This window comes from Xenopus laevis, chromosome 1L, assembly GCF_017654675.1.
Source record: "Xenopus laevis strain J_2021 chromosome 1L, Xenopus_laevis_v10.1, whole genome shotgun sequence".
Lineage (NCBI taxonomy): Eukaryota > Metazoa > Chordata > Amphibia > Anura > Pipidae > Xenopus > Xenopus laevis.
The window spans coordinates 213429518-213455877 of record NC_054371.1 but is presented as its reverse complement, the minus strand read 5'-3'; the positions used below and the strand labels follow the sequence as shown (position 1 = coordinate 213455877).

The following is a 26360-nucleotide window of genomic DNA, read 5'->3' as shown; positions in this document are numbered from 1 at the left end:
TTCAGATTTCTACCCAACAAGTCCAAAATAGGATAGGGACCTCTCTCATTGACGTAGGGGCACATTTACTAAGGGTCGAAGTGAATTCGAAGTGAATTTTCAAATTCAAAAACTTCGAATTTCAAAGTAATTTTTGGGTACTTCGACCATCGAATAGGCCAAAATTCGATTTGAATTGAAAAAACGTTGAATATTCGACCATTCGAAAATCGAAGTACTGTCTCTTTAAAAAACCTCGAATTCGACACTTCGCCACCTTAAACCTGCTGAATTGCTATGTTAGCCTTTGGGGACCTCCTAGAACCTATAGCCAATATTTCAAATATTTTTAGAAGTCAAAGTTTTTTATTTGAAAATTGTTCGATCGATCATTTAAATTTTAATTCGATCGAAAACAGCTAACAGCTAAATTCAAACAAAAAAACTTAGACTATCGAATTTTTTCAATTCGATAGGCGAATTTCTAAATTTCAGCACTTCGAAATTCGATCCTTAGTAATTGTGCCCCTTACTGTATATTCAACCTCGGTAGTTCTGAGATTTTCAGATTTGGACTTTTTCCATCCTCAGGATATAATGAATCTTGAAAAAATTCAAGCTATTTTTTTTCCACTAAAAATTCAGAATTTTATAGTATAAAAAACACACAAAGCTTTGAGTTTTTGGTTTTCAGACTATAGTAAATACCCCCCTTGGTGTTGAAGTACAGCTTCCAGCGATCACCAACTTAAAGGGTTCTAAGAAATTTACTTCTGTTCCATGGTAAGAGTTATACAGTAGGTCAAAGAGACAGCTTTGACCCTGAACCAACAGAACCAACACCTATTTAATATAACTCTGGTTGAACTGTTTCTAATTACACTATCCAACTAGTTTCGTATGAATGCATGTTAATAAATAATACAGGTATGGGACCTGTTATCCGAAAACCCGTTATCGAGAAAGCTCAGAATTACAGAAAGGCCATCTATCCTATCCCATAGACTCCATTTTTATCAAAAAATACAAATCTTTAAAAAATATTTCCTTTTTCTCTGTAATAATAAAACAGTAGCTTGTACTTGTACTAAAATACAACTAATTTGACACAATAAATCAGGAACCTTCAGGAGAGAGTGCTCCTCATTTACAAATCAGTAAAATGTAGCAACCAGTCACAACTTGCATTCATTTTCTGTGTTTGATTAAAATGAATTGCTGGTTAATTTCTAGAGGCTGGTGCAAATCTAGAGGCAAATGCAAATTCAGAGGCTGGTACAAATCTAGAGGTTGGTGCAAATCTAGAGGCTGGTGCAAATGTAGACTCTACCTCAAAGCACGTGTCTTTTATAGCCTAAAGAAGTAAAAAACGAAACCAAATCCTGAAGCCCTGGCCCAATTCATTGGCCACTAAGATTAATGCACACTTGTCTACTTCATACCTGCAAAATATGTAGCATTTATCCCATTTCATTAAGTCCTAAACTCTTAATTTAGAGTGAGTTGGACCTGGACCTATCCAACTCCCCCTCTCTTTTCTGGTAGTGGCTGGCAATTGGCACATGCAACTGCCTTCCTACTTTTGGTGAAGGGAGACAGAGAAAGAAACAGCTTCCAGTATAATCATCTATGTAATCAAAGCTAAACAAGCTTAAAGGGCATGGTAACTCAACCACTATATTTATTTTGCTCAAAAGTAATGTTGCTTATTTGAATTCATCACTCAATTTCCACCTCTGCTAATGGCGGTGTCGTGGCTGCTCATTTAAATTAGAGGCCAGGGAGATCCCTTTAAAAATATACTGACACTTTCATTTCAATAACCTGTGCAGATAGTTTAGATGACTTTTCTAAAGAAGGTATATGAGCTGGGTTTAGTTCTTATTTAAAGGAAAACTAAACTGCCGAACAAGGTAGGTCTCTATAAAAATATATTGAATAAATCAGCTCCCTGCTTCATGTACATAAACCATTTTCATAATAATATACATTTTAGTAGTATGTGCCATTGGGTAATCATAAATTTGCCAAGAATTATTGGCCGCCCCCAGGGATCCTACGATTCACGGTGCACACAAACAAACTATACACGTTAGGTCACATGAGCCAATTAACAGAGAGAGTTGTGTCTTTTGCTTCCACACTTCTTCCTGTTACAGTTAGAGCTGCAGTATTTCTGGTCAGGTGATCTCTGAGGCAGCACACAGACCATCACAAAATGGTAGCTCAAGGTAAGAGATGTAAAAGGGCAATATTTATTGAGAGATATATTCCAGTTCGGTAAGATTCTTTAATATGCCACTTAATATGTTATAAACTATCTGTTGCTTAAATATTCATTTTGAGCGTGAAGTTTTCCTTTAAGTAATATGTCTAAACTTTGGATTAAACCAATTGATAGGTCTTGGGTGTTTATTTGAATCTCCTGTGCTTTTCTGACTGGTGAATCTGTTTTTGAAATAAATAATCAGATCACTACAGTAGAGAGTTCCTTCCTGCCTCCAGGTCATGGATCAACCTATAAAAAAGCTAATTTGCCATTGATCGCATTTTTATCTATCACACACATCAAATCGTAGGTGGCTGAGAATCTACTGTAGTAAATATCAGCCACTGGGGTGCACAAAGTCACCCCCTCCTTTATCAAGTAACCCTGATTATACTTGGTAAAAAAAAATGCCAACAAAAAATCTTTTCTCAATTCTTAATCCCTTTGCACACTGTATATTAAGTGTTGGAGATTAATGGTTTGGTGGAGTGTTAGAGCTCAGCACTGCCACTGAGCCCTAACACTTCACTGAGGGGGTTATTTATCAAAGGTCAAATGTATGAGTTTTTTATACCTCGAATGAACTCATAATTCGAATAGAATCTTACTTAAGAAAAAACGTAATTCTACGAGTTTGAGTTGTGCAACCCGAAAACTAGAATTTAAAAAAAAACTTTTTTTTTGTTTTCAGGCAAAACCCTCCAAAAAACACTCAAAACATCACGAAGGCTATTAACATCTTCAGATGGTTCAAGGGAGCTCTGCCACTGACTCCGACATGACCTCGACAGGTTTTAGATGGTGTATTTTTGGATTCAAGTTATTTCTAGGGTCGGGGTATAATAAATCTCGACCATTTTGAGAATTTTTTGCAACACGGAAAAGTGAGTTTTGACCAAAAAAATCAACTCGAATTTTTGTGGAAAACACAAGTCGAACCTTAAAGGGATACTGTCATGGGAAAAAAAGTTTTTTTCAAAATGAATCAGTTAATAGTGCTGCTCCAGCAGAGTTCTGCACTGAAATCCATTTCTCAAAAGAGCAAACAGATTTTTTTATATTCAATTTTGAAATCTGACATGGGGCTAGACATATTGTCAATTTCCCAGCTGCCCCTGGTCATGTGACTTGTGCCTGCACTTTAGGAGAGAAATGCTTTCTGGCAGGCTGCTGTTTTTCCTTCTCAATGTAACTGAATGTGTCTCAGTGAGACATGGGATTTTACTATTGAGTGTTGTTCTTAGATCTACCAGGCAGCTGTTATCTTGTGTTAGGGAGCTGTTATCTGGTTACCTTCCCATTGTTCTTTTGTTTGGTTGCTGGGGGGAAAAGGGAGGGGGTGATATCACTCCAACTTGCAGTACAACAGTAAAGAGTGATTGAAGTTTATAAGAGCACAAGTCACATGACTTGGGGCAGCTGGGAAATTAACAATATGTCTAGCCCCATGTCAGATTTCAAAATTGAATATAAAAAAATCTGTTTGCTCTTTTGAGAAATGGATTTCAGTGCAGAATTCTGCTGGAGCAGCACTATTAACTGATTCATTTTGAAAAAAGTTTTTTTCCCATGACAGTATCCCTTTAATAAATAACCCCCTGAATGTTATTCAGCTGCTCAACATAGTCAAATGCATTATGTTGAACTGAAACATTCACAGCAGAATAGTCCATTATCTATTATCAAATAGGCTACACGAGCTTACAATCTACCCCCTTAACTACCCTTTCTTGGCAGATCAGAGATACACCAAAGAGATCTCAGTGATTGAGAAAGTTATTTTAGATTTTGTTTGGTCTGGAATCATATTATAGTACCGAGCGCTCGCCAGACTTCTTCCAGCTATTTAGTCTAAAATTGATTTGCTGCACATCTTGTGAAAATCCCATCAGATAAAGGCACATTTTTCATTTTTGATTTCATTCGTTTTTAATGGACTTATGGAAGGATACTTAAGCGAAAGTCCAGTCGATGCGCTGAATATTGAAATAGGTATTTTTGTATCTATGAAGCGAGTCCGTTAATTATGAACAGAATAATATGTTCCTGAATATTTTGTTCCCAACAAAACTTTCAATCTGCTTTTGTGCAAACAATAAAGAGACATGATACATTTTTAATTGGTACTATAAATAGATGATTGTGTAATAGCATTCCTGACAGAAGGCTTTATATATATATATATATATATATATATATATATATATATATATATATATATATATATATATAGGGTCGGACTGGGTCGGCGGGACACCGGGAAAAACCCAGTGGGCCCCCGGCCCAGACCTGCTCCCCCATAAACACTGGTTCCTTTGGCACCGCAGCGTTCACATATGTACATGCTGGGGTGAGAATTTGGTGGTCAGGAGGGCCCCCAGGGACTACCAGAAGGGCCCTTCATTTTGCAGCCCTGGTGGGCCCCCAAAGCTCCGGTCCGACCCTGTGCATATAGGTGGCCACACTGACAAGACCTCATACTGTATTCGCCAGAAGTTGTAGTTGCCTCTGTGGGCGACTTTTTTGAGGCACAGGTTTTACCAGCAGCAATTTCAATTATTGCCAGTGGGGAAGCATTTTTGGGAGATTTGTTGCCCAAAGTGGTAAATTTTTATCATGGGTGACAAATCTCACCATCAGCCACGGCCCTTAACATTCACCAATGCAAAAGGACTTGCCCAAATCATCGATCCCTCACTTGCAATTTGCACCAATGAGTAAAGGAGAAGGAAAGGCATATTTAATTGGGGGTGCCCAAAGTGATTATATATACTTACCTCACACCCCGGGGCAACTTCACCGGCCTGGGGGTTCTTCTTCTTTCTTCAAATTTACCAGGGCAGACGCATGCTCAGTAGAATTAAATAGCCAACTACTTCTTTAAAAGTCGGCTTTTCTCGTTACTGCGCATCCCGAGTGAAGAAAGAAGAACCTGGAAGCCGATTGCTCCATGGGGCTCGCTTGAAGAACCCCTGGGCCTGTGCAGTTTTCTGCTGATGGGAGAACCGCGGGTGTGAAGTAAGTATATACAATCACTTGGGGGTGGCTTACTTTTAGCACCTTTCCTTTTCCTTTAACAAATTTTAAAGTTGTTACAGATTTCAAGACTTAACAAATCTGCACTTAAATTTCACTTCTCTCAATGTTAAACAATCGGGGCGATTGATTAACATGTGTATTTTCTTCACGATTCAAACATTTTAGCCCTAGCATGTGCAGAATGGTTTTAAATGGTTAAAAATGTTCACGATTTATTAAGCGTAAAATCCCCGAAAAACTCGAACGTAAAAATATGCCATCTAAAGGCTGCCTGGTCATGTAGAAGTCAATGGGAGGTGTCCTTGGTAAACTTTAAAATATTTAGTTATTTTGAGGAGTTTTTCTCGCCTGTTTTTTACCTGCACCTCTTTCACCTTCTTTTCTTCCGCAGTTGGAGATGAGCGAGCCGCATGCCGCCCCCCAACAATTTGCCTCCCTAGGCCTGGGTTTTCTTTCTTATTCGGATTCATGCTGCATTTTTATTTGTTCACGCATTTTATAGCCATATCTTTTAATAATAAGTGGACATATGTGGTTTTTTTTTTTTAAATGTACGTTTGCTCGTAGTTGAAAACTACACAAATTTGAATTTCGATAAATAGGCCTCACCGTTTCAGACTTTATGTTGTTAATATGAACTTGTTTTGCCTATATCTTTATCTTTGATAAATACATATCACATTCAGAGAACACCAGAGAGGGCAAAATGGTTTCCAGTAGTTGTGTTTACATTTCTGAATCTTAAAGACCCGATAAACCTTCAAGATTCCCAACAGAACTGTGTTTAGTATAGGGCAACACATACAGTGGACTGTTGATATGGCATATTTTTGTAAAGCTGAAAGGGGTGGTTCACCTTTAAGTTAACGTTTAGTACGTCATAGAATGGCTAATTCTGAGCAACTTTCAATTGGTCTAATTTTTTTATAGTTTTTTGATTATTTGCCTTTTTCTTTTAACTCCTTCCAGCTTTCAAATGGAGGTCACTGACCCCACCTAAAAAACAAATGCTGTGTAAGGTTACAAATGTATTGTTATTGTTACTTTTTATTATTTATATTCAGACTTCTATTCATATTCCAGTCTCTTATTCAAATCAGTGCATGGTTGCTAGGATAATTTGGATCATTTTGGAGGAAACAATGTTGTGAAAAGTATAAACCCACATTGGGGGTCATTTATAAAGTTCGCACAGCGCATATTTATTTGCAAATTGTTGTATTGCCCATGCTTTTCCCTGAACGCTAATATATTGCACTCCGTCTTTCTGGATTTTGAGAATTTGCATTGTGAATAATGGCTTGCAAATGAGATGGGTGTTTGCGTGAGGGCGCCCACTGTGCGAGGTTGTTGTGTGCGAAAATAGCTTAAATTCGCAATTTGCCAAACTGTATTGTGAATCTTTTCCCCGCCACCAAAGTTGTGGCGTAATTCAAATGCAGAGTGTGCACATAAATATTAGCAATTTCAGATTTTTCGCTATTTAAAAAGCTCTTATAGAAATTCGCATTGCAAAAAGAAATTCGCAATTCTGTTTGCACACTCTTATTCAGCTTTATAAATGTAACCATGCGCAGGGCAAATGTATTCACTGTGCGAACAATCTGCCCCGCGCAAAGTTTATAAATGAGCCCCATAGTGTAACAGCTGTTGACCATAATAATACATCAGTATTAGCAGAGGATATACTAATAAGAAGAATGTTAGTGACAAAACTGCCTCTATACCAAAAACAAGTGGATTTTGTAACTACAGGTAGGATCCCTTATCCGGAAACCTGATATCCAGAAAGCTCCAAATTACGGAATGGCTGTCTCCCATAGACTCAATTTTATCCAAATAATCCAAATTTTTTAAAAATATTTCCTTTTTCTCTGTAATAATAAAACAGTAGCTTGTACTTGATCCCAACTAACATATACGTAATCCTTATTGGAAGCAAAACCAGCCTATTGGGTTTATTTAATGTTTAAATTAATTTCTAGTAGACATACGGCATGAAGACCCAAATTACAGAAAGATACGTTATCCAGAAAACCCCATGTCCCGAGCATTCTGGATAACAGGTCCCGTACCTGTACAACATACTCATTTATTGAACAACCTGCCAAGGCCTCCATTTCTTTTTTAATCAGTTCGGTGGCTTCAGTTACTACAGTCCACAAACTTTCTGACCATAATCTACTCTAGATGGACATATATGGGTAGACCTTCTTTTGTCAGGTCACCAACAAGTAGCTGGTTCTGCTGCCCCACCTTGTGGGCCAGTTGTGAATTATCTGGGTATTTGGCCCTTATGCCAATAATCTGCTCACACTGGTGCCCTACACAGACTTAACTAGTCCTGGGCAGATTGGATTTTCTGGACTCCCTATTGATATCTGAATCACTCCAAGGGAAAAGCCAATTCTTTTGGTACCATCCATGGGTTATGGTCTGCAGAAATGCTCCTGGAGCTGAATTTGACATGTGTGACTTGTGAGAGGCAATACAAATAAACTCTAAACACTGGCTTTCACAGCTAAAAGCAAATTGTAATGGTTTCAATCGATGTGCAAAAAGCTTTATTCATACATTAAGGAACATGAGCAGAATTTATATACAATGTACAATGTTAATGGTCTATAAGTGGTTTGTTTTGCATTACGGTAGCCTTCTGACTATACACAGTCAACATTAAACCAAACATTACAGGTGAAAGTTCCTGTTTTTAATGGAACACTATCATAAAATGTGTAAACCTCTGAATGTTCCTCCCAGGGATACATTAGATGAAAGCAGCAGATAAGTGGTTGAGTAATTAACACGACTTAACTCATAATGTGAACTGCAAACTGCTATTGTGTTCAGCACTACAGAGGAATAACTACTCTGCTTTCTAGAATCCACCGATGAACAGCTAGAACACCACAAGATTCCAGCACTGAGAAGGAAGGATGACCAAATAGCGAATGCCTTTTAATTGTCATAAATACTGCACAATTTACATTCAGCAAGGCTGATTAATAGAAGTAGAAACCAACAGATGAGCCCTAGATCAAATCCTAGTCTGAGACATGTGATAATACTGCCTTAAATCAAGACCCCAAACTGCTCAAATGTTTTTCTCACCTGTTGTTCTTATTCATGCTGCAGACTAGGTGGATCCTAAAATCTAATGTTATGCATTGCAGTTTCTTCTTTCTGTGTAGGTGTTGGACCATACCAAAATGTTAATGTGGTGCCGATAACTTTGGATCTCTAAGGAGCAGTCACTAAGAGCATCCACCAGATAACTTATAAAGCCGTTCTGTGGAGTAGTCACATAGAACATCTTATCCTTCTGATAACCAAAGGATGCACTGAAAAGTCATCTAGAACATCTTATCCTTCTGATAACCAAAGGATGCACTGAAAAGTCATCTAGAACATCTTATCATTCTGATAACTAAAGGATTTGCTGAAAAGTCATCTAGAACATCTTATCATTCTGATAACTAAAGGATTCGCTGAAAAGACATCAAGAACATCTTATCATTCTGATAACTAAAGGATGCACTGAAAAGTCATCTAGAACATCTTATCATTCTGATAACTAAAGGATTTGCTGAAAAGTCATCTAGAACATCTTATCCTTCTGATAACTAAAGGATGCACTGAAAAGTCATCTAGAACATCTTATCATTCTGATAACTAAAGGATTCGCTGAAAAGTCATCAAGAACATCTTATCATTCTGATAACTAAAGGATGCACTGAAAAGTCATCTAGAACATTGTATCCTTCTGATAACTAAAGGATGCACTGAAACTCATCTAGAACATCTTATCATTCTGATAACTAAAGGATGCACTGAAAAGTCATTTCGAAAATCAGTCCTTCTGATAACCAAAGGATGCACTGAAAAGTCATCTAGAACATCTTATCATTCTGATAACCAAAGGATGCACTGAAAAGTCATCTAGAACATCTTATCCTTCTGATAACCAAAGGATGCACTGAAAAGCCATCTAGAACACCTTATCATTCTGATAACTAAAGGATTCGCTGAAAAGTCATCAAGAACATCTTATCATTCTGATAACTAAAGGATGCACTGAAAAGTAATCTAGAATATCTTATCCTTCTGATAACTAAAGGATGCACTGAAAAGTCATCTAGAACATCTTATCCTTCTGATAACCAAAGGATGCACTGAAAAGTCATCTAGAACATCTTATCCTTCTGATAACCAAAGGATGCACTGAAAAGTCATCTAGAACATCTTATCATACTGATAACTAAAGGATTCTCTGAAAAGTCATGAAGAACATCTTATCATTCTGATAACTAAAGGATGCACTGAAAAGTCATCTAGAACATCTTATCATTCTGATAACTAAAGGATGCACTGAAAAGTCATCTAGAACATCTTATCCTTCTGATAACCAAAGGATGCACTGAAAAAACATCTAGAACATCTTATCATTCTGATAACTAAAGGATGCACTGAAAAGTCATCTAGAACATCTTATCCTAACCATATTCATTTTAAGGTCTTAGTTCTCCTTTATTGGACTGTTGGCAGTAAACACAAATAAATGTTTAACAGGTCCTGCTTATCAAGAAAAATATAGTGGCAGAGAGAAGGATAACTTGGAGAACTAAAAATTACTTTTACAATGCAATATTTTCTTAATGCTCTTCAAAAAACCTTCACCTGTTGATCATTAACATAAAAATATGCTTGCATAATGGGGTGAGGACTTTACACCGTACATATAAATAGTAAAACAAATTCTTGACATTCATCTTATACATAGCTAAACAGAATAAAACTTTCACAAATACATTTCTGAGGTCATATCGAGGCATGATGACTTTTAACAATGTTTCTCTTTAAAGGGCAGTCTCTTCAATAAATAGGGCTTGAGCAATTTCTTGACATTTCTAATAGGGCAAACGCAACTACTCTATGGGGGCCCATTTATTAACAAATTTCATTTTTTCCCACGAATCTCTAAAAATTTTAGGATTTTCTTTTTTTTTAAAAAAAAAAAAAAAAAAAAGCTTTAAAAATGTGATTTATTAAGTTTAAAAACCACTAATACAAAACGTTGCCAGGTAAAAGTTGTTGAGGTCCTATGGAAGTCAATAGGAGCTGCGCTGATCCTATTGAACCATTTTAAATCAATTTGGACTTTAAGAGGTTTTCATTTTTTTTTTTTTTTTTTTTTTTGCAAGGAGTTGTCCAAAAAAAATATTTTTTAGAGGTATTCTTAATTTTTAGCGCATTATTTTTATTACTTTTTTTATTTGGATCTTTTAATAAATGTCATAAAATACGTAGTTTTAGGGTCAGGACACACAGGCAGATTCAGGCCGGCAACAAATCTCCTCTTATTTGGGGAGATTAATCTCCCCGAACTGCCTTGCCGTCGGCTGAAATGTAAATCGCCGGCAGGATGGCCCTTGGATCAATTTGTTTTCTGAAGTCGCCCGCAGTTTCCTCGTGAGGCAACTTCAAGTGACTTTGGAAAACAAATCGGACCAAGTGCCATCCCGTCAGCGACTTACATTTTAGCCGGCGGCGAGCAGGGGAGGCAATTTGGGGAGATTAGTCAACCCGAAGAAGAGGAGATTTGTCACCGGGCGACTAATCTCCCTGAATCTGCCTGTGTGTCCTGACATTTAGAGAAATTGAGTTGATAAACAGACCACCATGTGTCTATGTGTCTAACATTCTGGTTCTTGTGAAGTAATCAGATTACCAGCCTACATACCAACTCCCTGCATAATGGACTTTTGATTATCTTTAAAGCAGAAGTGATTATAATCACTTAACTCGGGGCTGTCCAACTGGCGGCAGGCAACCCCCTTACGTGGCCCTCCACATCAATGTCTGCCTGTTGTGTCTGCTTACCATTTGTATAATAAAAAAGGTATCACTGCAGAGATTAACTGGTCCCTGCATAGTTTAAACCTCAAATTCAGACTAATACCCTGTATTGTTCACACCTGTGACACGTCTATTGTTTAAATCCTAAAGGCCTGTACTGTTCACACCTGAGACCCAGACTGATACTGCCCACATTGTTCACCTGTTCACACTTTATATAAAATGCTAATGGGGCACCAGCACTGTGTCACTGTATGTAGTACATATTAGACTGGTCCTGATTTTCCTGTCTCCTGCTCTGTTCTGCCTGCCCTATGCTCCCTGTGTGTGTCATACGTTGCCTGCTCTTTGCTCCCTGTGTTTGCCATACTCTGCCTGACCTATGATCCCTATGGAACGTAAGTCTGGTATTTGTTCTGGGGGTTTGTTAAAATTTGGAAATTATTGTTAGGGGCCCCTAAGGTGTTTAATCATATGCTGGGGTACTGTATTATACACAGGGGAGGAGGCATATGGATTTATGGGTTTGTCTTAATAGGACTTAACTTTTTTCACATGAGTGACATCCTTGCCGGTGCCGGGCCAAGGTAGTTTGGGACCCTAGGCAAGAGCTTCAATCAGCGCCCCCCTGTCATGCATTACCATTTACATCCTTACCATGATGGTTATTAAATAAAGAAAGCAAGAAAGTATACAACATGTTTTCATTTATATTACTGCCCCCCATACCTGTACCAGCAAGCTCAGCAGCCATCCATCATACAGCCCTCCAGCAGCCATCATATTGCCCCCAATCTTTACATGTACCAGCAGCAGCCAGAAATAAATCTGATCACATCATATTGCCCCCAAGTATTTATGTACCTGTGCCAGCACCCAGCCCAGCAGCAACAGCAAACATATGGCCCCCAAATCTGTACCTGGCTGTGCCAGCAGGAAGCTTCACACTTTCACAGTAATAGAAAGAAAGTCTTCAGTTCAGTGTAACTGTGCCAGGCTGAGAGCAGCAAGCGCGAGCCACACTAAGCAGGCCGCAAGCTCTCTGCCTCTCTCTGACACCCAACCACATCAGTGATGTCATTGACGCGTATACGCACAACGTGCTGCACCGCCGCACCAAACAGAAGGAGCGATTACTTGCCGGCAAGAGGGAGAAAGTGAAGGAGGGGGATTCCACCCGACTGAGTGACCATGATTACTGAAACAAATTATTAAATAAACGCTTGAAAAAATGTTGATTAGAAAAATTCCGGCCCTCTGTAACATATAAGTTGGACAGCACTGATTTAACTGATACCCCAGACAGGTGCTCCTGTTAGCTGAAAACTGCCCTGGGCTGGGGTAGTTCTGCAGAAGCATCACATTTTAAAGTTCTTGTACCCTTAAATGCAGAGTAGCGCAGCGGAGCTCCAGGGCATCATCTTCTGCCACTTCACTTTCGCGGTTCAATGCAGACACAAAGTCTGTGGGAGCCTGCACAGTTGGGCCAAGTCAGGAATTAGCATGCTCAAGAAGAAGATGCAGTAGGACCCTGGCCAGTGCAGTTTTCAGCTAACAGGAACACTAGCAGGAGCATCAGCCCAGTGTAGAGAGACGCGGGAGCCCAGTGTAGAGAGGCGCAGGAGATTGAGTCAGAAGAAGAACTTGAGATGCAAATAACTTGTAAAGTGCACAGCTCGCGAATTGTGCTCAGAAGATCACCCTTGAATCAATGGGGTTGAGTGCAGGTGTGTGGGGAAAATGCCCAAGCTGAAAAAGGTCTAAAGAGTTGTATACTACCCATTTGAAGGAGGAGGAAAGCTACGGAGACAGTTTATTGCCAATATATTAGCCACAATAGTGCAAGCTCACTATATTTATTCTGTAGAATGTTTTACCATACCTGAGTAAAAAGCTCTAGAAGCTCTCTTTTTGTTTAGGATAGCAGCTGCAGTATTAGCTTGGTGTAACATCACTTCCTGCCTGAGTCTCTCCCTGCTCACTTATAGCTTTGGGCTCAGATTACAACAGAGAAGGGAGGAGGAAGAGGAGCAAACTGAGCATGTTCAAGCCCTAACCCTGGAGGATTAAGCTGAAAACAGTAAGTCTGATACAGAAGCCCATGAGTACACAATAGAAGGAAAGAAATGTGGTGTTTCTTTTGACAGAGGACTCAGAGCAGCATTACATTGAGGGTTTACTGTGTATTTTTGATAAAGCCTTTCTGATAAAGCTTACTTAATTTTAGCCTTTCCTTCTCATTTAAAACCAGCCCTGCCAATACATGTCCCTTTGTATTCCTTTGAATCCCCACATGTAAAACACATTACATGCAGTGATCCTGGGTAATTGCCCAAAAATTTGGAATGAAGCATTTGTAAGCTATTACCTGGAAACACTGCATGTAATGTGTCTTACATATGGCGGCTGAAACAATTGAGGAGGGGCCGGTATCACTGGGTGTTTCATCGCCCGCGAGAGAGAAAATTTCCCACCAGGAATGAAGTGCCCCGTGTGTCTGGGACCGCCTGGAAGGTGGTGAAATTCTGCCCAATACTATATAAAAACATACAGGACTTTAAAAAAGACATCTGGAAAATAAACATCCAGTTTGACCCAAAGTAAATGTTTGCCCAACAAAACCAAGAAGCCGCAGCTGATATTTTTGAACAATGTTTTGCAATATATTGGAATTTCATTTGCCCACTAAAAATGTTCTTTAGACAGTATGCATTTTTGTTTAATCTGTTTCTTATGTAACATGTCTGAGTCTAAGAGAAGGAGAAACACTTTTCTGTACATGTGGGAATGGTAATTAAGTGATTTTATTTGATTACAATCAACGTTTTTACGGAGTTTGTTAATTAGGGGAGGGGTGGGAGATATATTATTGCCTATTGGAAGAATACAGTAAAATCATAGGGAATCCTTTGATATAAAAGACAGTTAGGCTCATTTATGAACACTGGGCAAATTTGCCCATGGGCAGTAACCTACAGCAACCAATCGGTGCTTGGCTTTTTTTTCAGGCAGCTGCATGAACAGTTGCCATGGTCAAATTTGCCCATTGTTGATAAATGACCCCCAGTGTACCCCTCTGTTCAACATGGATGCAATGAACAGGACTTGTGCTAAACATACTTTGTGCCTAATTCAGTAAGAATTTATGGTTTTTGCTAATTCTTGAACTAAACAAGCAAACAGGGAACTGAAGCTATTCGGTGGGGTTGTTTAACAATCCAGTTATCTATTTGGCACGGACCAATTATAATTTTCGTCCTGAAGAGTATGTTTAGCACAAATCAATCAATATGCCAGTTGTGTGGTACGCATTCATCCCCAAGTGTGGCTTTTGTGAAGAGGAGACACCCAACAGAAATATGTCAGATCAATAAAGCATTTGTTACGGTCATCTCAAAGCAAATAATTGTCTGTGGGACACTGGGAGGTGGATTTAGCTTTACCACAAACACTGCTATGTATTTTCCATATATGTCAGAAGGTTTTGTAAAGTGAAAGTAAAGACCAGTGGCGTAACTAACATGCAGCAGACCCCAAAAGGACGGGTAAAGGCAGAGGAATGGGGCCCAGAGTCAGGGCCAGAACTAGGGAGGGATAGAAAGAAGAGGTGTGTGCCTAGGGCGCAAAGATGGAGGGGAATAAGGCACATACCACTTCCACCACCTTTCCCTAGTTCGGACGCTTGTGTCCACCATTTCCGGCAGCATTTCTTGTATCCTAGGTACGTGCACTCTTCCACACAGGCACATTTGTTTATGCACATTCACAATAACGTTGGTTCCGTTGAAGACTTCCTGGCAAACTTGGCCTGGCACTGCCCGGAGTGCTGATTCTGTTGTATAGTATTCACTCCAACAAATTACCAAACACACAAAGGCAAGTGTAGTGGGGAGATCCATTGCACATTTAATGTGTCACTAGATTAAACGTTTCGGGGGTAGGCCTCTTTGTCAGACGTGTCGAACATTACATCTAGTGATACATTAAACATGCAAGGGTTCTTTCCGCTACACTTGCCTTTGTGTGTTTGGTAGTTTGTTGGAGTATATTGGGAGAGATGCCGACCCCTCCAACCAGCACTAGGCAGTTCCATTTCTGAAGAGGTGAGGGGAAAGAGGAAGATTGCTTTCTACAGTATAGTATTCACTCCCCATCCATCTGCAGCCCGAAGCAAGAAAGCAAAGAGGAAATTCAGGAGAGACTGTGCTTGCCGGATCCCTAAATATTTTGTATGCAGGGGGCCTGGACTTCCTATGTCACACCACTGTCACCACCACTTAAAGGAGAAGGAAAGCTACGGATGCATTTTATTGCCAATAGATTAGCTGCAATAGTGCAAGCTAGAATGCTATATTTATTCTGTAGAATGTTTTACCATACCTGAGTTAAAAGCTCTAGAAACTCTCTGTTTGTTTAGGATAGGAGCTGCAGTATTAACATGGTGTGACATCACTTCCTGCCTGAGTCTCTCCCTGCTCTGGGCTCAGATTACAGTTGAGAAGGGAGGGGGGTGGAAGAGGAGCAAACTGAGCATGCTCTTGCCCAGGGCAATGAGGTTTAAGCTGAAGGCAGGAAGTCTGATACAGAAGCCCATGTGTACACAATAATAGGTAAGAAATGCTGTGTTTCTTTTGACAGGGGACTCAGAGCAATATTACTTTGGGGGTTTACTGGTATATTTAGATGGACCTTTCTGTTAAGGCTTACTTAGTTTTAACCTTTCCTTCTCCTTTAAGACATTTTAAATAAAAAGCTGTTGGTTTCTTATTGAAACTGCTGGTAAAAGTTACATACAAATGGATAAAGGGCATCATCAATTTTGCTGGCACTGCATGTATGTATGTATGTATGTATGTATGTATGTATGTATGTATAACTTTATTTGTAAAGCTCTGTTAAGGAGCCGCAACATTGTACAGTGCATAAAAGTACAATATATATATAAAAGTATACACAGGGAAGACAAATCACCTAATAAATATATACAGAATCATATAAGGACAAGGAGTTGCTATGTGCTATGTGGTAATAGACATAGTGGGAAGGAGGTCCCTGCCCCGTAGAGCTTACAGTCTAAGTGGATGGGAGGCTAACACACAGGGACAAATTGGAGATGAAAAAGTGCACAAGATCAAGCATAAGCAGTAGGCACAGGATTAGGCTAATATTTTAGTGCTCCAAAATGTAGGCTTTTAGTTTTTTCTTGAAGATATTGAGAGAGTATTCGTTACGGAGGCATTCAGGGATGGAATTCCAGAGGTAAGCAGCAGCAAGATAGAAGAGTTTGAGACAAGAGGTGGCAGTGGATGTGGATGGTGTGAAGAGAAGGTGACTCTGAGAAGAGCGGAGAAGACGACTAGGAACGTAGAGCGAGACAAGAGAAGTAATGTAATGAGGAGCAGTGGAGTGAAGGGCTTTGAATGTAAGTAGAAGGGTTTTATATGACATCCTTTGCTTAACAGGCAGCCACGCTAAGGATTTTAGTTGGGGTTGAGCAGGTTCCCTTTTGGGAGAGAGCAGAAGGATCCTGGTAGTAGAGTTAAAGATTGATTGGAGGGGAGAGAGATGGGAGTCAGGAAGACCAGGGAGGAGAAGATAAGGGCATGGATTAGTGTTTTGGAATATCTTTGCTATATTACGGAGGAAGAAATGACAGGTTTTGGCAGTATTATTAATATGATTAGAAAAGGAGAGGGACTGGTCTGAGATGACCCCCAAGCAGCATGCTAAGTTAACCGGGTTAATGGTCATGCCATCAATAGTAATGGTGCATGCTAAACGGGAATCCCAAACTGCAGTGATCCCTAACCAGTGGCTCATGAGTAACATGTTACTCTCCAACCCCTTGGATGTTGCTCCCAGTGGCCTCAAAGCAGGAGCTTATTTTTGAATTCCAGGCTTGAAGGCAAGTTTTGGTGCATAAAAACCAGGTGCACTGCCAAACAGAACCTCCTATAGGCTGCCAGTCCTCATAGGGGCTAATAAATAGCCAATCACAGCCATTCTTTGACACTCCCTGGAGCTATTTTCATGCTTGTGTTGCTCCCCAACTCTTTTTAAATTTGAATGTGGCTCATGAGTTAAAAAGGTTGGGGACCCTGCCCAAACACAACCCTTCTTTTTGGTGCCAAAGCCCTGTATTTTTGCCCAGTTTGCAAGTTCTTTAACAAGCACCAGTGCCTATGCTGTGGAATCTGTATAGAACAATTTGTTATTCAGTGCAACCCTCAAAAGAACAATTTAAAAATGAATTAAGAGACATGTTTAAGCCGCATAAGTCCTTTACAGATGATTCATGCGTTGTTTTTATGAAGTGAGGTTACAAGCTGCAGAGAGGCCAAGCGAAGCTGATGTTGCTGTACATAAACGGCCTTGTAAAGCGCCCTGGCAAATCAATTCCAAAAAGTCAGCGTAACCGGTACTTAGTGCTGAAATTTATGGGTAATAAGAAGTCAGTTTTCAGGAGACAAGTTCTTGATAGCAGTGCGATCACTAGAACAAGACATTATGTATAATGAGCTCACAATATCTCATTTGGCTTCTCTGTGTGTCATGGAAGTTTCAAGTTGCAGACGGGGGAATTAAATAGGCATGTTATGCGTAATTCATATAAATACAACTTCACCATGGCCTGGGAGCACTGTAACCTTGTTTTGTGTTCGTTCATTTACATTTTAGTTTGATAAGGGTTGAGAAGATTCACTTCTTGTGCCATTAGGTTAATACAAGGACTGCACTGTCAAGTACTGGGTTCAGAGATGGAACTTGTATTTAACAGTCATTTTTGTAGATGTGCTTAATAGTAATCCTATTAATTGTAGCCCTTATGGTTCATACAGATCAATCCTACCAATTAAAAGTGTATGAGACTTGTACTGTATATAATTAATCGGGAGTCGGTTTAGACATCAAGCACTTTCGTTTTACATAAACATAATTACTGAGAAAAGTCACAAGTGCATCAAGTTCAACTGTTCTCTTACTGTACATAACTGCTGTTAAGCCTTCAGTCAATCTATGAGGCCGCAATCTGAAATCTAGTTAAAGTGATACGGACACAAAAAAATACTCAAAATATGAATGTACGTTAAGGGGTTTATTTGTCAAAGTGTCAAATGTTAGCATTTTTTATACCTCAAATGGACTCAAATGAACTCACATCTCTAATGGTTCCTTATTTAAGAAAAAAGTTGAATGGAAAAAACTTGGTTCAGCTGGTTCGAGTTGCGAAACTTGAATTAATCAAGTTTTTGGCAAAAAAAAAAAATTTGAATCGATTGTGTTTTTAGGATTCAAGTTATTTCCAGAATTGGGGTCTAATAAATCAAAAAAAATTCTAGTTTTTTTTTTTAACCCGAAAATGTGAGTTTTGACCAAAAAAAAAAAGAACCTGGGGGGGGCGTGGCCTGACTGCTGATGGGATAGCACGCACTTGGTGGAGCTCCGCAGCATACCCTGCTAATATCCTGAATAACCTGCATTATTTACTCTATTTTTGGAGCTGGAGCACTCACTACAGCCTCCTTTACCCCAGAGAGAGCTCATGGGGCAAAATAAAGCGCAGAAAAGGGCTTCGGAGGCTGCATCCCGGCTGGATAAGTATGCCAGAAACTCGTCTCAAAATGGCGGCGGTAAAGGCCTGGCTGCGCAACGATCTTCACCTGCGAGGGAGAAGGAGACGGAGGACTCTACCACGGATAATGGAGTCGGTGACCCACAACCGGAGGGTGTTACTCTGGCTGAGCCAACACTCCGGGAAGTCTTGGAAGAAATCAGAGCTGCTAATGATACCTGTACAACTCTTATACAATCCAAGACTGACGAAATCAAAATCGATCTTTCCATTATCAAGCACGATCTCCAAAAGCTGAGGGAAAGAACTACGGCAGTGGAGTCGCGGGTGAGCAATCTTGAGGACTCGTGCAGCGAGTTACCCGCCCAATATCGTGCGATGCAAAAACTGATGGTGGAATGTCAGCGCAAATCGGATGATTTGGAAAATCGCCTGCGCAGGAGTAACTTGCGGTTCGTGGGCTTCCCAAAAAAGGCTGAGGGGGCCGCTCCAGAAACTTTTCTTGAAACCTGGCTCAAGACCACCTTTGGAGCAGACCAACTTTCCCCGACGTTTACTATTGAACGGGCGCACCGGGTACCTACCAGGCAGTCGCCTCCGGGAGCCCCACCTAGGCCGATGATTGCTAAACTCCTCAACGCAAGGGATCGAGACAAGGTGCTTGCTCTGGCGAGAGTACAGGGTCAGCTGCGTTATCAAGATGCCACGGTCTCCATCTATGCTGACTACTCTATGGAGGTCCAGCGACAACGCGCGGGATTCCAGAGCTGCAAGATCCGACTCCGCAATGCTGGGCTCACGTATGCCATGCTCTATCCGGCCAGATTCCGGGTGCAAGCTGAGGATCGCACCCTGTTTTTCACGGCACCACAGAATCTGAACCAGTGGTTGGATGCGAGGGGAGTGATTTAACCCGTTCTACGGATCTACCGCGCTCTCTGTGAGTACTGTTCATGTATGCCTTTTGCCATGCCTTGCGGGAGGCCTTACTCTGTCATCTCTGCCCGGCCGGGCATTGTCGCACTGTCTGGGACTTGGCCTTCATTTCATCACCTGAGAAATGACTCTTTGAGTTTCCCGACAGAACATTACCTTTACTTTGGCTTGGTCTACCGTTTTCTTACGGCCGAATGTGCCGCTGCTATCCTGTTTTGTCCCCTGGCAGGTTATCATTTATTTTCATTTATTTTCCTATTCTGAAGCTGCGGGTTCCTTGTTTTTTTTTTTACTTCCCAAGGAGCGACTTTTCCCTTTTTGTTTTTATTTGACTTTTTTGACTTTTAGTTGTTGGTTGAAGCCGCTACATTTGTCCACGGTTAGTGGCGCCAACGGACTGGCACGACCCGCCCCCAACCAGGATGTTCAAACGGGTTATGTTTTGGGCTCGAGTTCTACCTTTTGTTAGATATGAGGTGGAAGGGGAGGGGGGTTTTTTTTGTGGGCGGCATAGAGTTGTTCTGTTGTTACGCATCTCTAAGCCTATTGTTAAACTTTTTTCTGCAATTTTTTTGCTTTATGCTCGAAGAACCGATTTGAAATGTACTGCAATGTTTATGGTGTTTATGCTGTTACAACTGGGTAGACAGGAAAATGGCGATTAACCTCACTAGCTGGAATGTAAGGGGTCTGAACTGCCCAATAAAACGTAGATTGGTTATGGATTTCCTGAAGCGACATGCCACCTCCATTGCATTCCTGCAGGAAACCCATCTAACTGGTTCCAAGGTGATGGCTCTGCGGAGACCCTGGGTGGGATGGGCATACCATGCTGAATTCTCGACTCATTCCTCAGGGGTGTCCATCCTAATCGCTAAATCTGTACCCTTTGTTTTTGGTAGCATTAAATCTGATCCTAAAGGCAGGTATATTTTTCTACATGGTCACATTCATTCCCGGGAGGTGCTGCTGGCGAATATTTATATCCCCCCGCCATTTGACGTTCGGGTACTTCAATGCCTGGCTGACCAACTCCTTCTATACCCTCATGCCTTGGTCATAGCTGCAGGGGATTTTAATGAAGTCATGTGTCCAGAGGTTGATAGACTGTTAAAGCGTTCAGACAGACCACCCCCGCAACACACTAGGCTAAGCAGAATGATTCAAGGGTTGGAGTTATTGGATATATGGCGTGTCACAAACCCGGCTAAAAAGCTATACTCCTGCTATACAGTCGCCCAGCAGGCGCTTTCTAGAATAGACCTGGCCTTTGTGAATGCAGCTGCGGTCCCTCATGTCGCATTTTCCTGCTATCTCCCTAGGGGTATTTCTGACCATGCCCCTCTCCAACTTAAGCTTACTGCCCTGCATAAGCCTGATAGACCTCGCCTTTCTATTCATCCAGTTTGGTTGAACATTTTGGACAACCACAAGGATGTGGAAGCTGTGATACAAGAGTTCCTGGAACTAAATTCGGGTATCCCTAGTATTCTACTTATCTGGGACTCCCTTAAGATATATATCCGGAATTGCATTGCAGCAGATATTGTTGCCTTTAAGAAGCAGTCTAGGCTTGCAACCCAGGTCTTGGAAGAGGAGGTAGCTATATGTGATGCCCGTGCTGCTCTAGCCCCTACCCCTGAGAATTTTAAGCTACTACAAGTAGTCCAGGACAAATATTCTACGAGTCTAAAAGCCAGTGCGCAAAACCGTCTCTACTTTTCTAAAGTTGGAGTGTATGAGCAGGGAGAGAAGGCAGGGAGAATGCTCGCACACCTAGCCAAGGCCCACCATACACCACCCCCGATTCCTGTCTTAAAGGACAAACTGGGGATCCTCCACACTGACCCTAGTGAGGTGAAAGACATGCTAGCTGACTTCTACACTGATCTTTATTCGAGCAAATTGAGTGTGTCTTTGAATGAAATTGTAGCCTTTTTGCAAAAAGGGGATCTTCCTGCTCTCACCCCTGAGTATAGGGAAACCCTAGAGGCGGATCTATCCCTCCTTGAAATTCAGGAAGCAATTGATTCCTTTCCTATAGGTAAAGCTGCCGGGTCTGATGGCCTCCCTATAGAGATCTATAAGCGCCACTCTAAAACTTTGTCACCGCAGCTCCTGAATTTGTACACTGAAGCCATTCAGTTGGGGCAGTTACCGCAATCTCTATATGAGGCAGCCATTGTACTTCTTCCAAAACCAGGAAAGGATCCTCAGCTCTGTGAATCCTTTCGTCCCATCTCCCTTCTCACGGCAGATGTGAAAATCTATGCTAAGATTCTAGCTAGGAGGCTAAGCAGGGTCATTACCCAGATTGTTAACCCCGACCAGGTGGGATTCATCCCCCAGAAAACCACTAGTTTAAACACTAGGAGGCTTTATCTTAATATTATGATGGATAGTGGGAATGTAGGAGGTAGGGCCATTGCGGCGCTTGACATTGCCAAAGCTTTTGATACGGTGGAGTGGCCCTACCTCTGGCAGGTTATGGAGGCGATGGGCTTTGGCCCGAAATACATTACCATGGTTCAACTGCTATACAAGCTCCCCACGGCTTCCTTGAGGTTAAACTCTCTGCACACCCCGAGCTTTTCCCTCACCAGAGGAACAAGGCAGGGATGCCCTCTTTCCCCTTTGCTCTTTGCCCTGGCCATTGAACCCTTTGCCCAAGCTGTACGGTTGCATCCTCAAATTAGAGGGTTTGAAAGGGAGGGGCAAGTGGAGAAGATTCAATTGTATGCAGATGACACACTGGTGTACCTGGGGGATAGAGGCCCATCTCTGCAAGCCTTGGTTGAGCTCACACAAGACTTTGGCAGAATTTCTGGATTACAAACAAACACGCAAAAATCTGTACTGTTTTTGGTGGATGGGTTGCTACCAGGTGAAACGTTGCATGACTGTCCCTTGCAGGTAGTAAATTCTTTCACTTACTTGGGTTTGCAAATAGCGCTGCCAATTGGGCGGTTTCAGGAATTGAACCTGGATCGGTTAACTCTGTGGACTCAACTCAAATTCAAAACCTGGGACTCCTTGCCTTTGGGGCCCGCTGGTAGGGTACAGCTAATTAAAATGTTTATTCTCCCTAAATGGTTATATACCCTCTGGCATTCGCCAGTTCTTATACCTAAGAAGTTCTTTGCAGGACTGAACAGCACTATTAGCCAATTCATATGGGGTGCCTCTAGGCCACGATTACGCCTTACTACCTTAATGAGACCTAGGGTTGAGGGGGGTTTGGCACTGCCAGATCTATATTTGTATTACGTTGCAGCACAGCTTACTCATTGCATTCCGTGGGTCCAGGAAGGTATATCTCCTCCGCTGTCACAGCTCTGGTCGATAGCGGCGCAGCATCCGATCACCCCATGGGCAGCACTGTTGGTTAAACAGCCTAAGAATTGACAAATGCCGTTGGTGTGGCTACAGAGCTATATCTTACGTAGCGCCCATAGAATGGTTGGTTACAACCAACTTGCCCCCCAAACTCCTCTTTGGGGTAATCCTGAACTAGTGGGTCTGGCGGGGTTTCCTCCCCCAAGGATATGGTGTGATCTTGGGATTGTTTCTGTGGGGGACATTTGGGAGGCTGATCAGGTGCTTTCGCTGCTCCACCTTCACCAAACTAGAAACCTTCCCCAAGCTCAATGGTTAATGTACCATAGAATTGTTATCACTTTGCAGGAATTTAGACGGCGTCCGAACACTGAAATTGCGAACTCACCCATTATCGAGGCCCTATCCGCCAGCACCCTCAAGAGAAGGATCTCACATTTGTATGCATGTTTATCCAAACCACAATATGTGGACACCGAATTGAAGGCCAGAGGGGCATGGGAGGCAGATGTAGGCATAATCACTGATGAACAGTGGGAATGGGTATTGCGCACTCCTACACTAGTAGCCCACTCATATAGGCACAACCTACTGCAGTTGTACTTGATCCATAGAGCATACTATACAGTTCAGAGGCTATATGCTATGAAGCTGTTGCCTTCTCCCATGTGCCCCAGATGTGACTTGGAACCTGCTACTTTGCTCCACACACTTTGGGAGTGCCCCAGGGTCCAGGTATACTGGAAAGAAATTATTCTTTGTCTGTCCTCAATGGTACCTGATTGGGGTGTGGGGGATGCTAGAAATTGTATGTTAAATATTGATCTCAATGAAATATTGGACTTCTATACCAGGCTTTTTCTTGTTAAAGCGCTATTTCAGGCAAGACGCTTATTAACTCTACACTGGAAAGACCTCACCCCTCCAACATTTAGAGAATGGCACCTAGCTATGGCTGACTTGGCTGCTCTTGAACGAGTGGTGTTGGAAAAGAGGGGTCAAATGCTCAAATACATTCAAATATGGAGACACTGGTCTAGCCACGTTGAGTCACTTGAAATTGGCACGGGATAGTATGGAGTCATGGAGTTAGTTTCCTGAGTGGGGGATGGGTGTGTGGGAGCTCTGTTGGTGTACTACCTCTGTTTTAATTGCCATTGTTGCTGACAGTATGCATTGGACTGTATCTTGTACATTGTTCTGATTGATGTAACCCTATAACATTGCTGTAATGACTTTGTTTCAATAAAATCTTCTTTGAGCAAAAAAAAAAAAAAAAGAACCTGGAAAACACAACGCAATCCTTAATAAATAACCCCCTAAAAGTTACCTATAGGTCATGTTGATCGTTTTTCACTGATAATTTTGCATTTATAAGTAATTGTTACTTGAAGTTCCTAAACCGGACTGTTTTGCCAACCTGACTGTCCCTTCTCAACCTGAGTTCCTAATACTAACGGACTCCTGCTGCACAAATATGGCAACACCCTTACACAGGGCCGGACTGGGCTGGCGGGACACCAGGAAAAAAACCCAGACCAGCTCTCCCCAGCCTGCACTGATTCGTGACCTCCCCACGCAGGAATGCGCTGGTTGTGGGGGGGAACGTGGGACAGAGGGGGCTTTGAGGCTTGAGAAGGGGACCCTGGTGGTGGCAAGGTGCCGTGATGCTGCAGCACTGGTGGGCCCAACACCCCTCAGTCCAACAGATGGGTAATGTTCAGATTCCAAGAGAATGTCTATTTCCTCTCATGTATATTCCTGACTTTACAGACATGTCAACTCCCCTGTATTGGTCAAGAGTCTTTTTGATTTAAGCCCCTCTCCCCTGGTCTACCACAGTATGGGGTCCCTCGACTGTTACCAGTTATTTATTTGTACCTGAAACCTAACTAACTCCATTGAAATACACAGAATTATAGACAAAAGTCTGACCAAAATAGAGGCGTAAGGAGCATAGCAAGGAGACATGGCAGGAGAAGAATATGGGTGGAATGGGGTGGGGAAGGCATCTGGATTGGCATCTCTGGGTTTATTTTTATCAACCTAAGTATTTTTGAAATGATTGCTGAATGATTGATACATGAAGGTTTTTCTGTCTCCATAACCTTGTTATGAGTTAAGGAGGACCCTGACCAAATGCTGAACTTTGAAATCTGAAAAACACTAAACTTTCATATATTTCCCCAAAATCTGGAGCTGGCTACCAGGGGACCAATGCAGTTACAATCTGGTGGGGGAAGCTGGTCCACTAAATCTAAGGTAATGGTTGACAAAGCATCTGTGTTTTGTAGCTCCATGGGAAGGGAAAATCTTTCCAAGAACCCAGTGTTGTCAAACAAAAAAAGCCTTTCGTTCAAAAATGTGGAGCCAGTGTGATTGTGCCTCTACCCTGAATGCCAAAAAAGAGTGATCGAGATCTAGAGGAAGGTAAACAAATCCTATGGCAAAGCCTCTAAAAACCACAAAGTGTTCAAGCCAATATCTGTATAACTGGTCCTAGATCCTTCTGGTCCTAGTTCACCTTTAGGCATATAAAAATAAAAGGAAAAGACATTTCCTTGCCTTATAAAACATTCATTGCGATATCCGAGCTTTAGGATTTGTTTCCTTTGTGCAAATTCTCCATAAAGGACAAAACAAAATGTACACAACGTGTTCTAGAAAAAATGTCTATAACCTAATGAGGTTGTTTCGGCATCACCCTGAGCTGGTATTACGTTTGTGATATTAAATATTTAAAACATATTCATAAGCACAGAAAGCAATTACGCCGGCAGCAGATTCATTGTCTTTACCAACGGTCCGAGACAGCTGCCTTTATTTGCCTGCAACCAGCAAGTGCCATTTATTAGCACTGACGAATTCAAAGTAACATATTAATAAGGCTGTTTGTATATACTGAGAGTAATTACCTAAATACAGATGGTCGCGCTTGTTTCTGGTCTGTGCTGCTATCACTGACCCCTGATTCCAAAGTGCATTTGGCATTTTCTGTAGGTATGTGGGTAATGTAATGGCACAGTGTTTACCATGGGTTTGATTCTAACCAATGCACAGGGGGCTAATCACCAATATAGTGATAGTAAACTATCGGCAACTAGATTTGATCGGTCTGATAAAGTAATTTGCATTTTTGCTTCATCAAGAAAATGAAAGGGAAATGTACTTGTCCTTGATACCTGACAGTTTTGGGAAACTGGGATATGGGTGCCGAGTAACTGTTAGATCCCTTAGCTGCTTGGGTAGTTTAAAACTACTTTCTTGCAGGTATTCATTCAGTATCCAACTCTGGTGATGTTGAATCCTTATTCTGAAAACAGATATCTCATGTGCAAGGTACAGGTATGGGATCCCTTATACAGAAACCCC

The 26360-nt window shown here is 41.3% G+C and overlaps 1 protein-coding gene across 1 annotated transcript in view; it reads right to left on the bottom strand.

Moving 5' to 3' along the window:
• The window catches only part of ttc33.L (tetratricopeptide repeat domain 33 L homeolog), a 178547-nt gene that overhangs the window by 75669 nt on the left and 76518 nt on the right, over positions 1 to 26360 (bottom strand).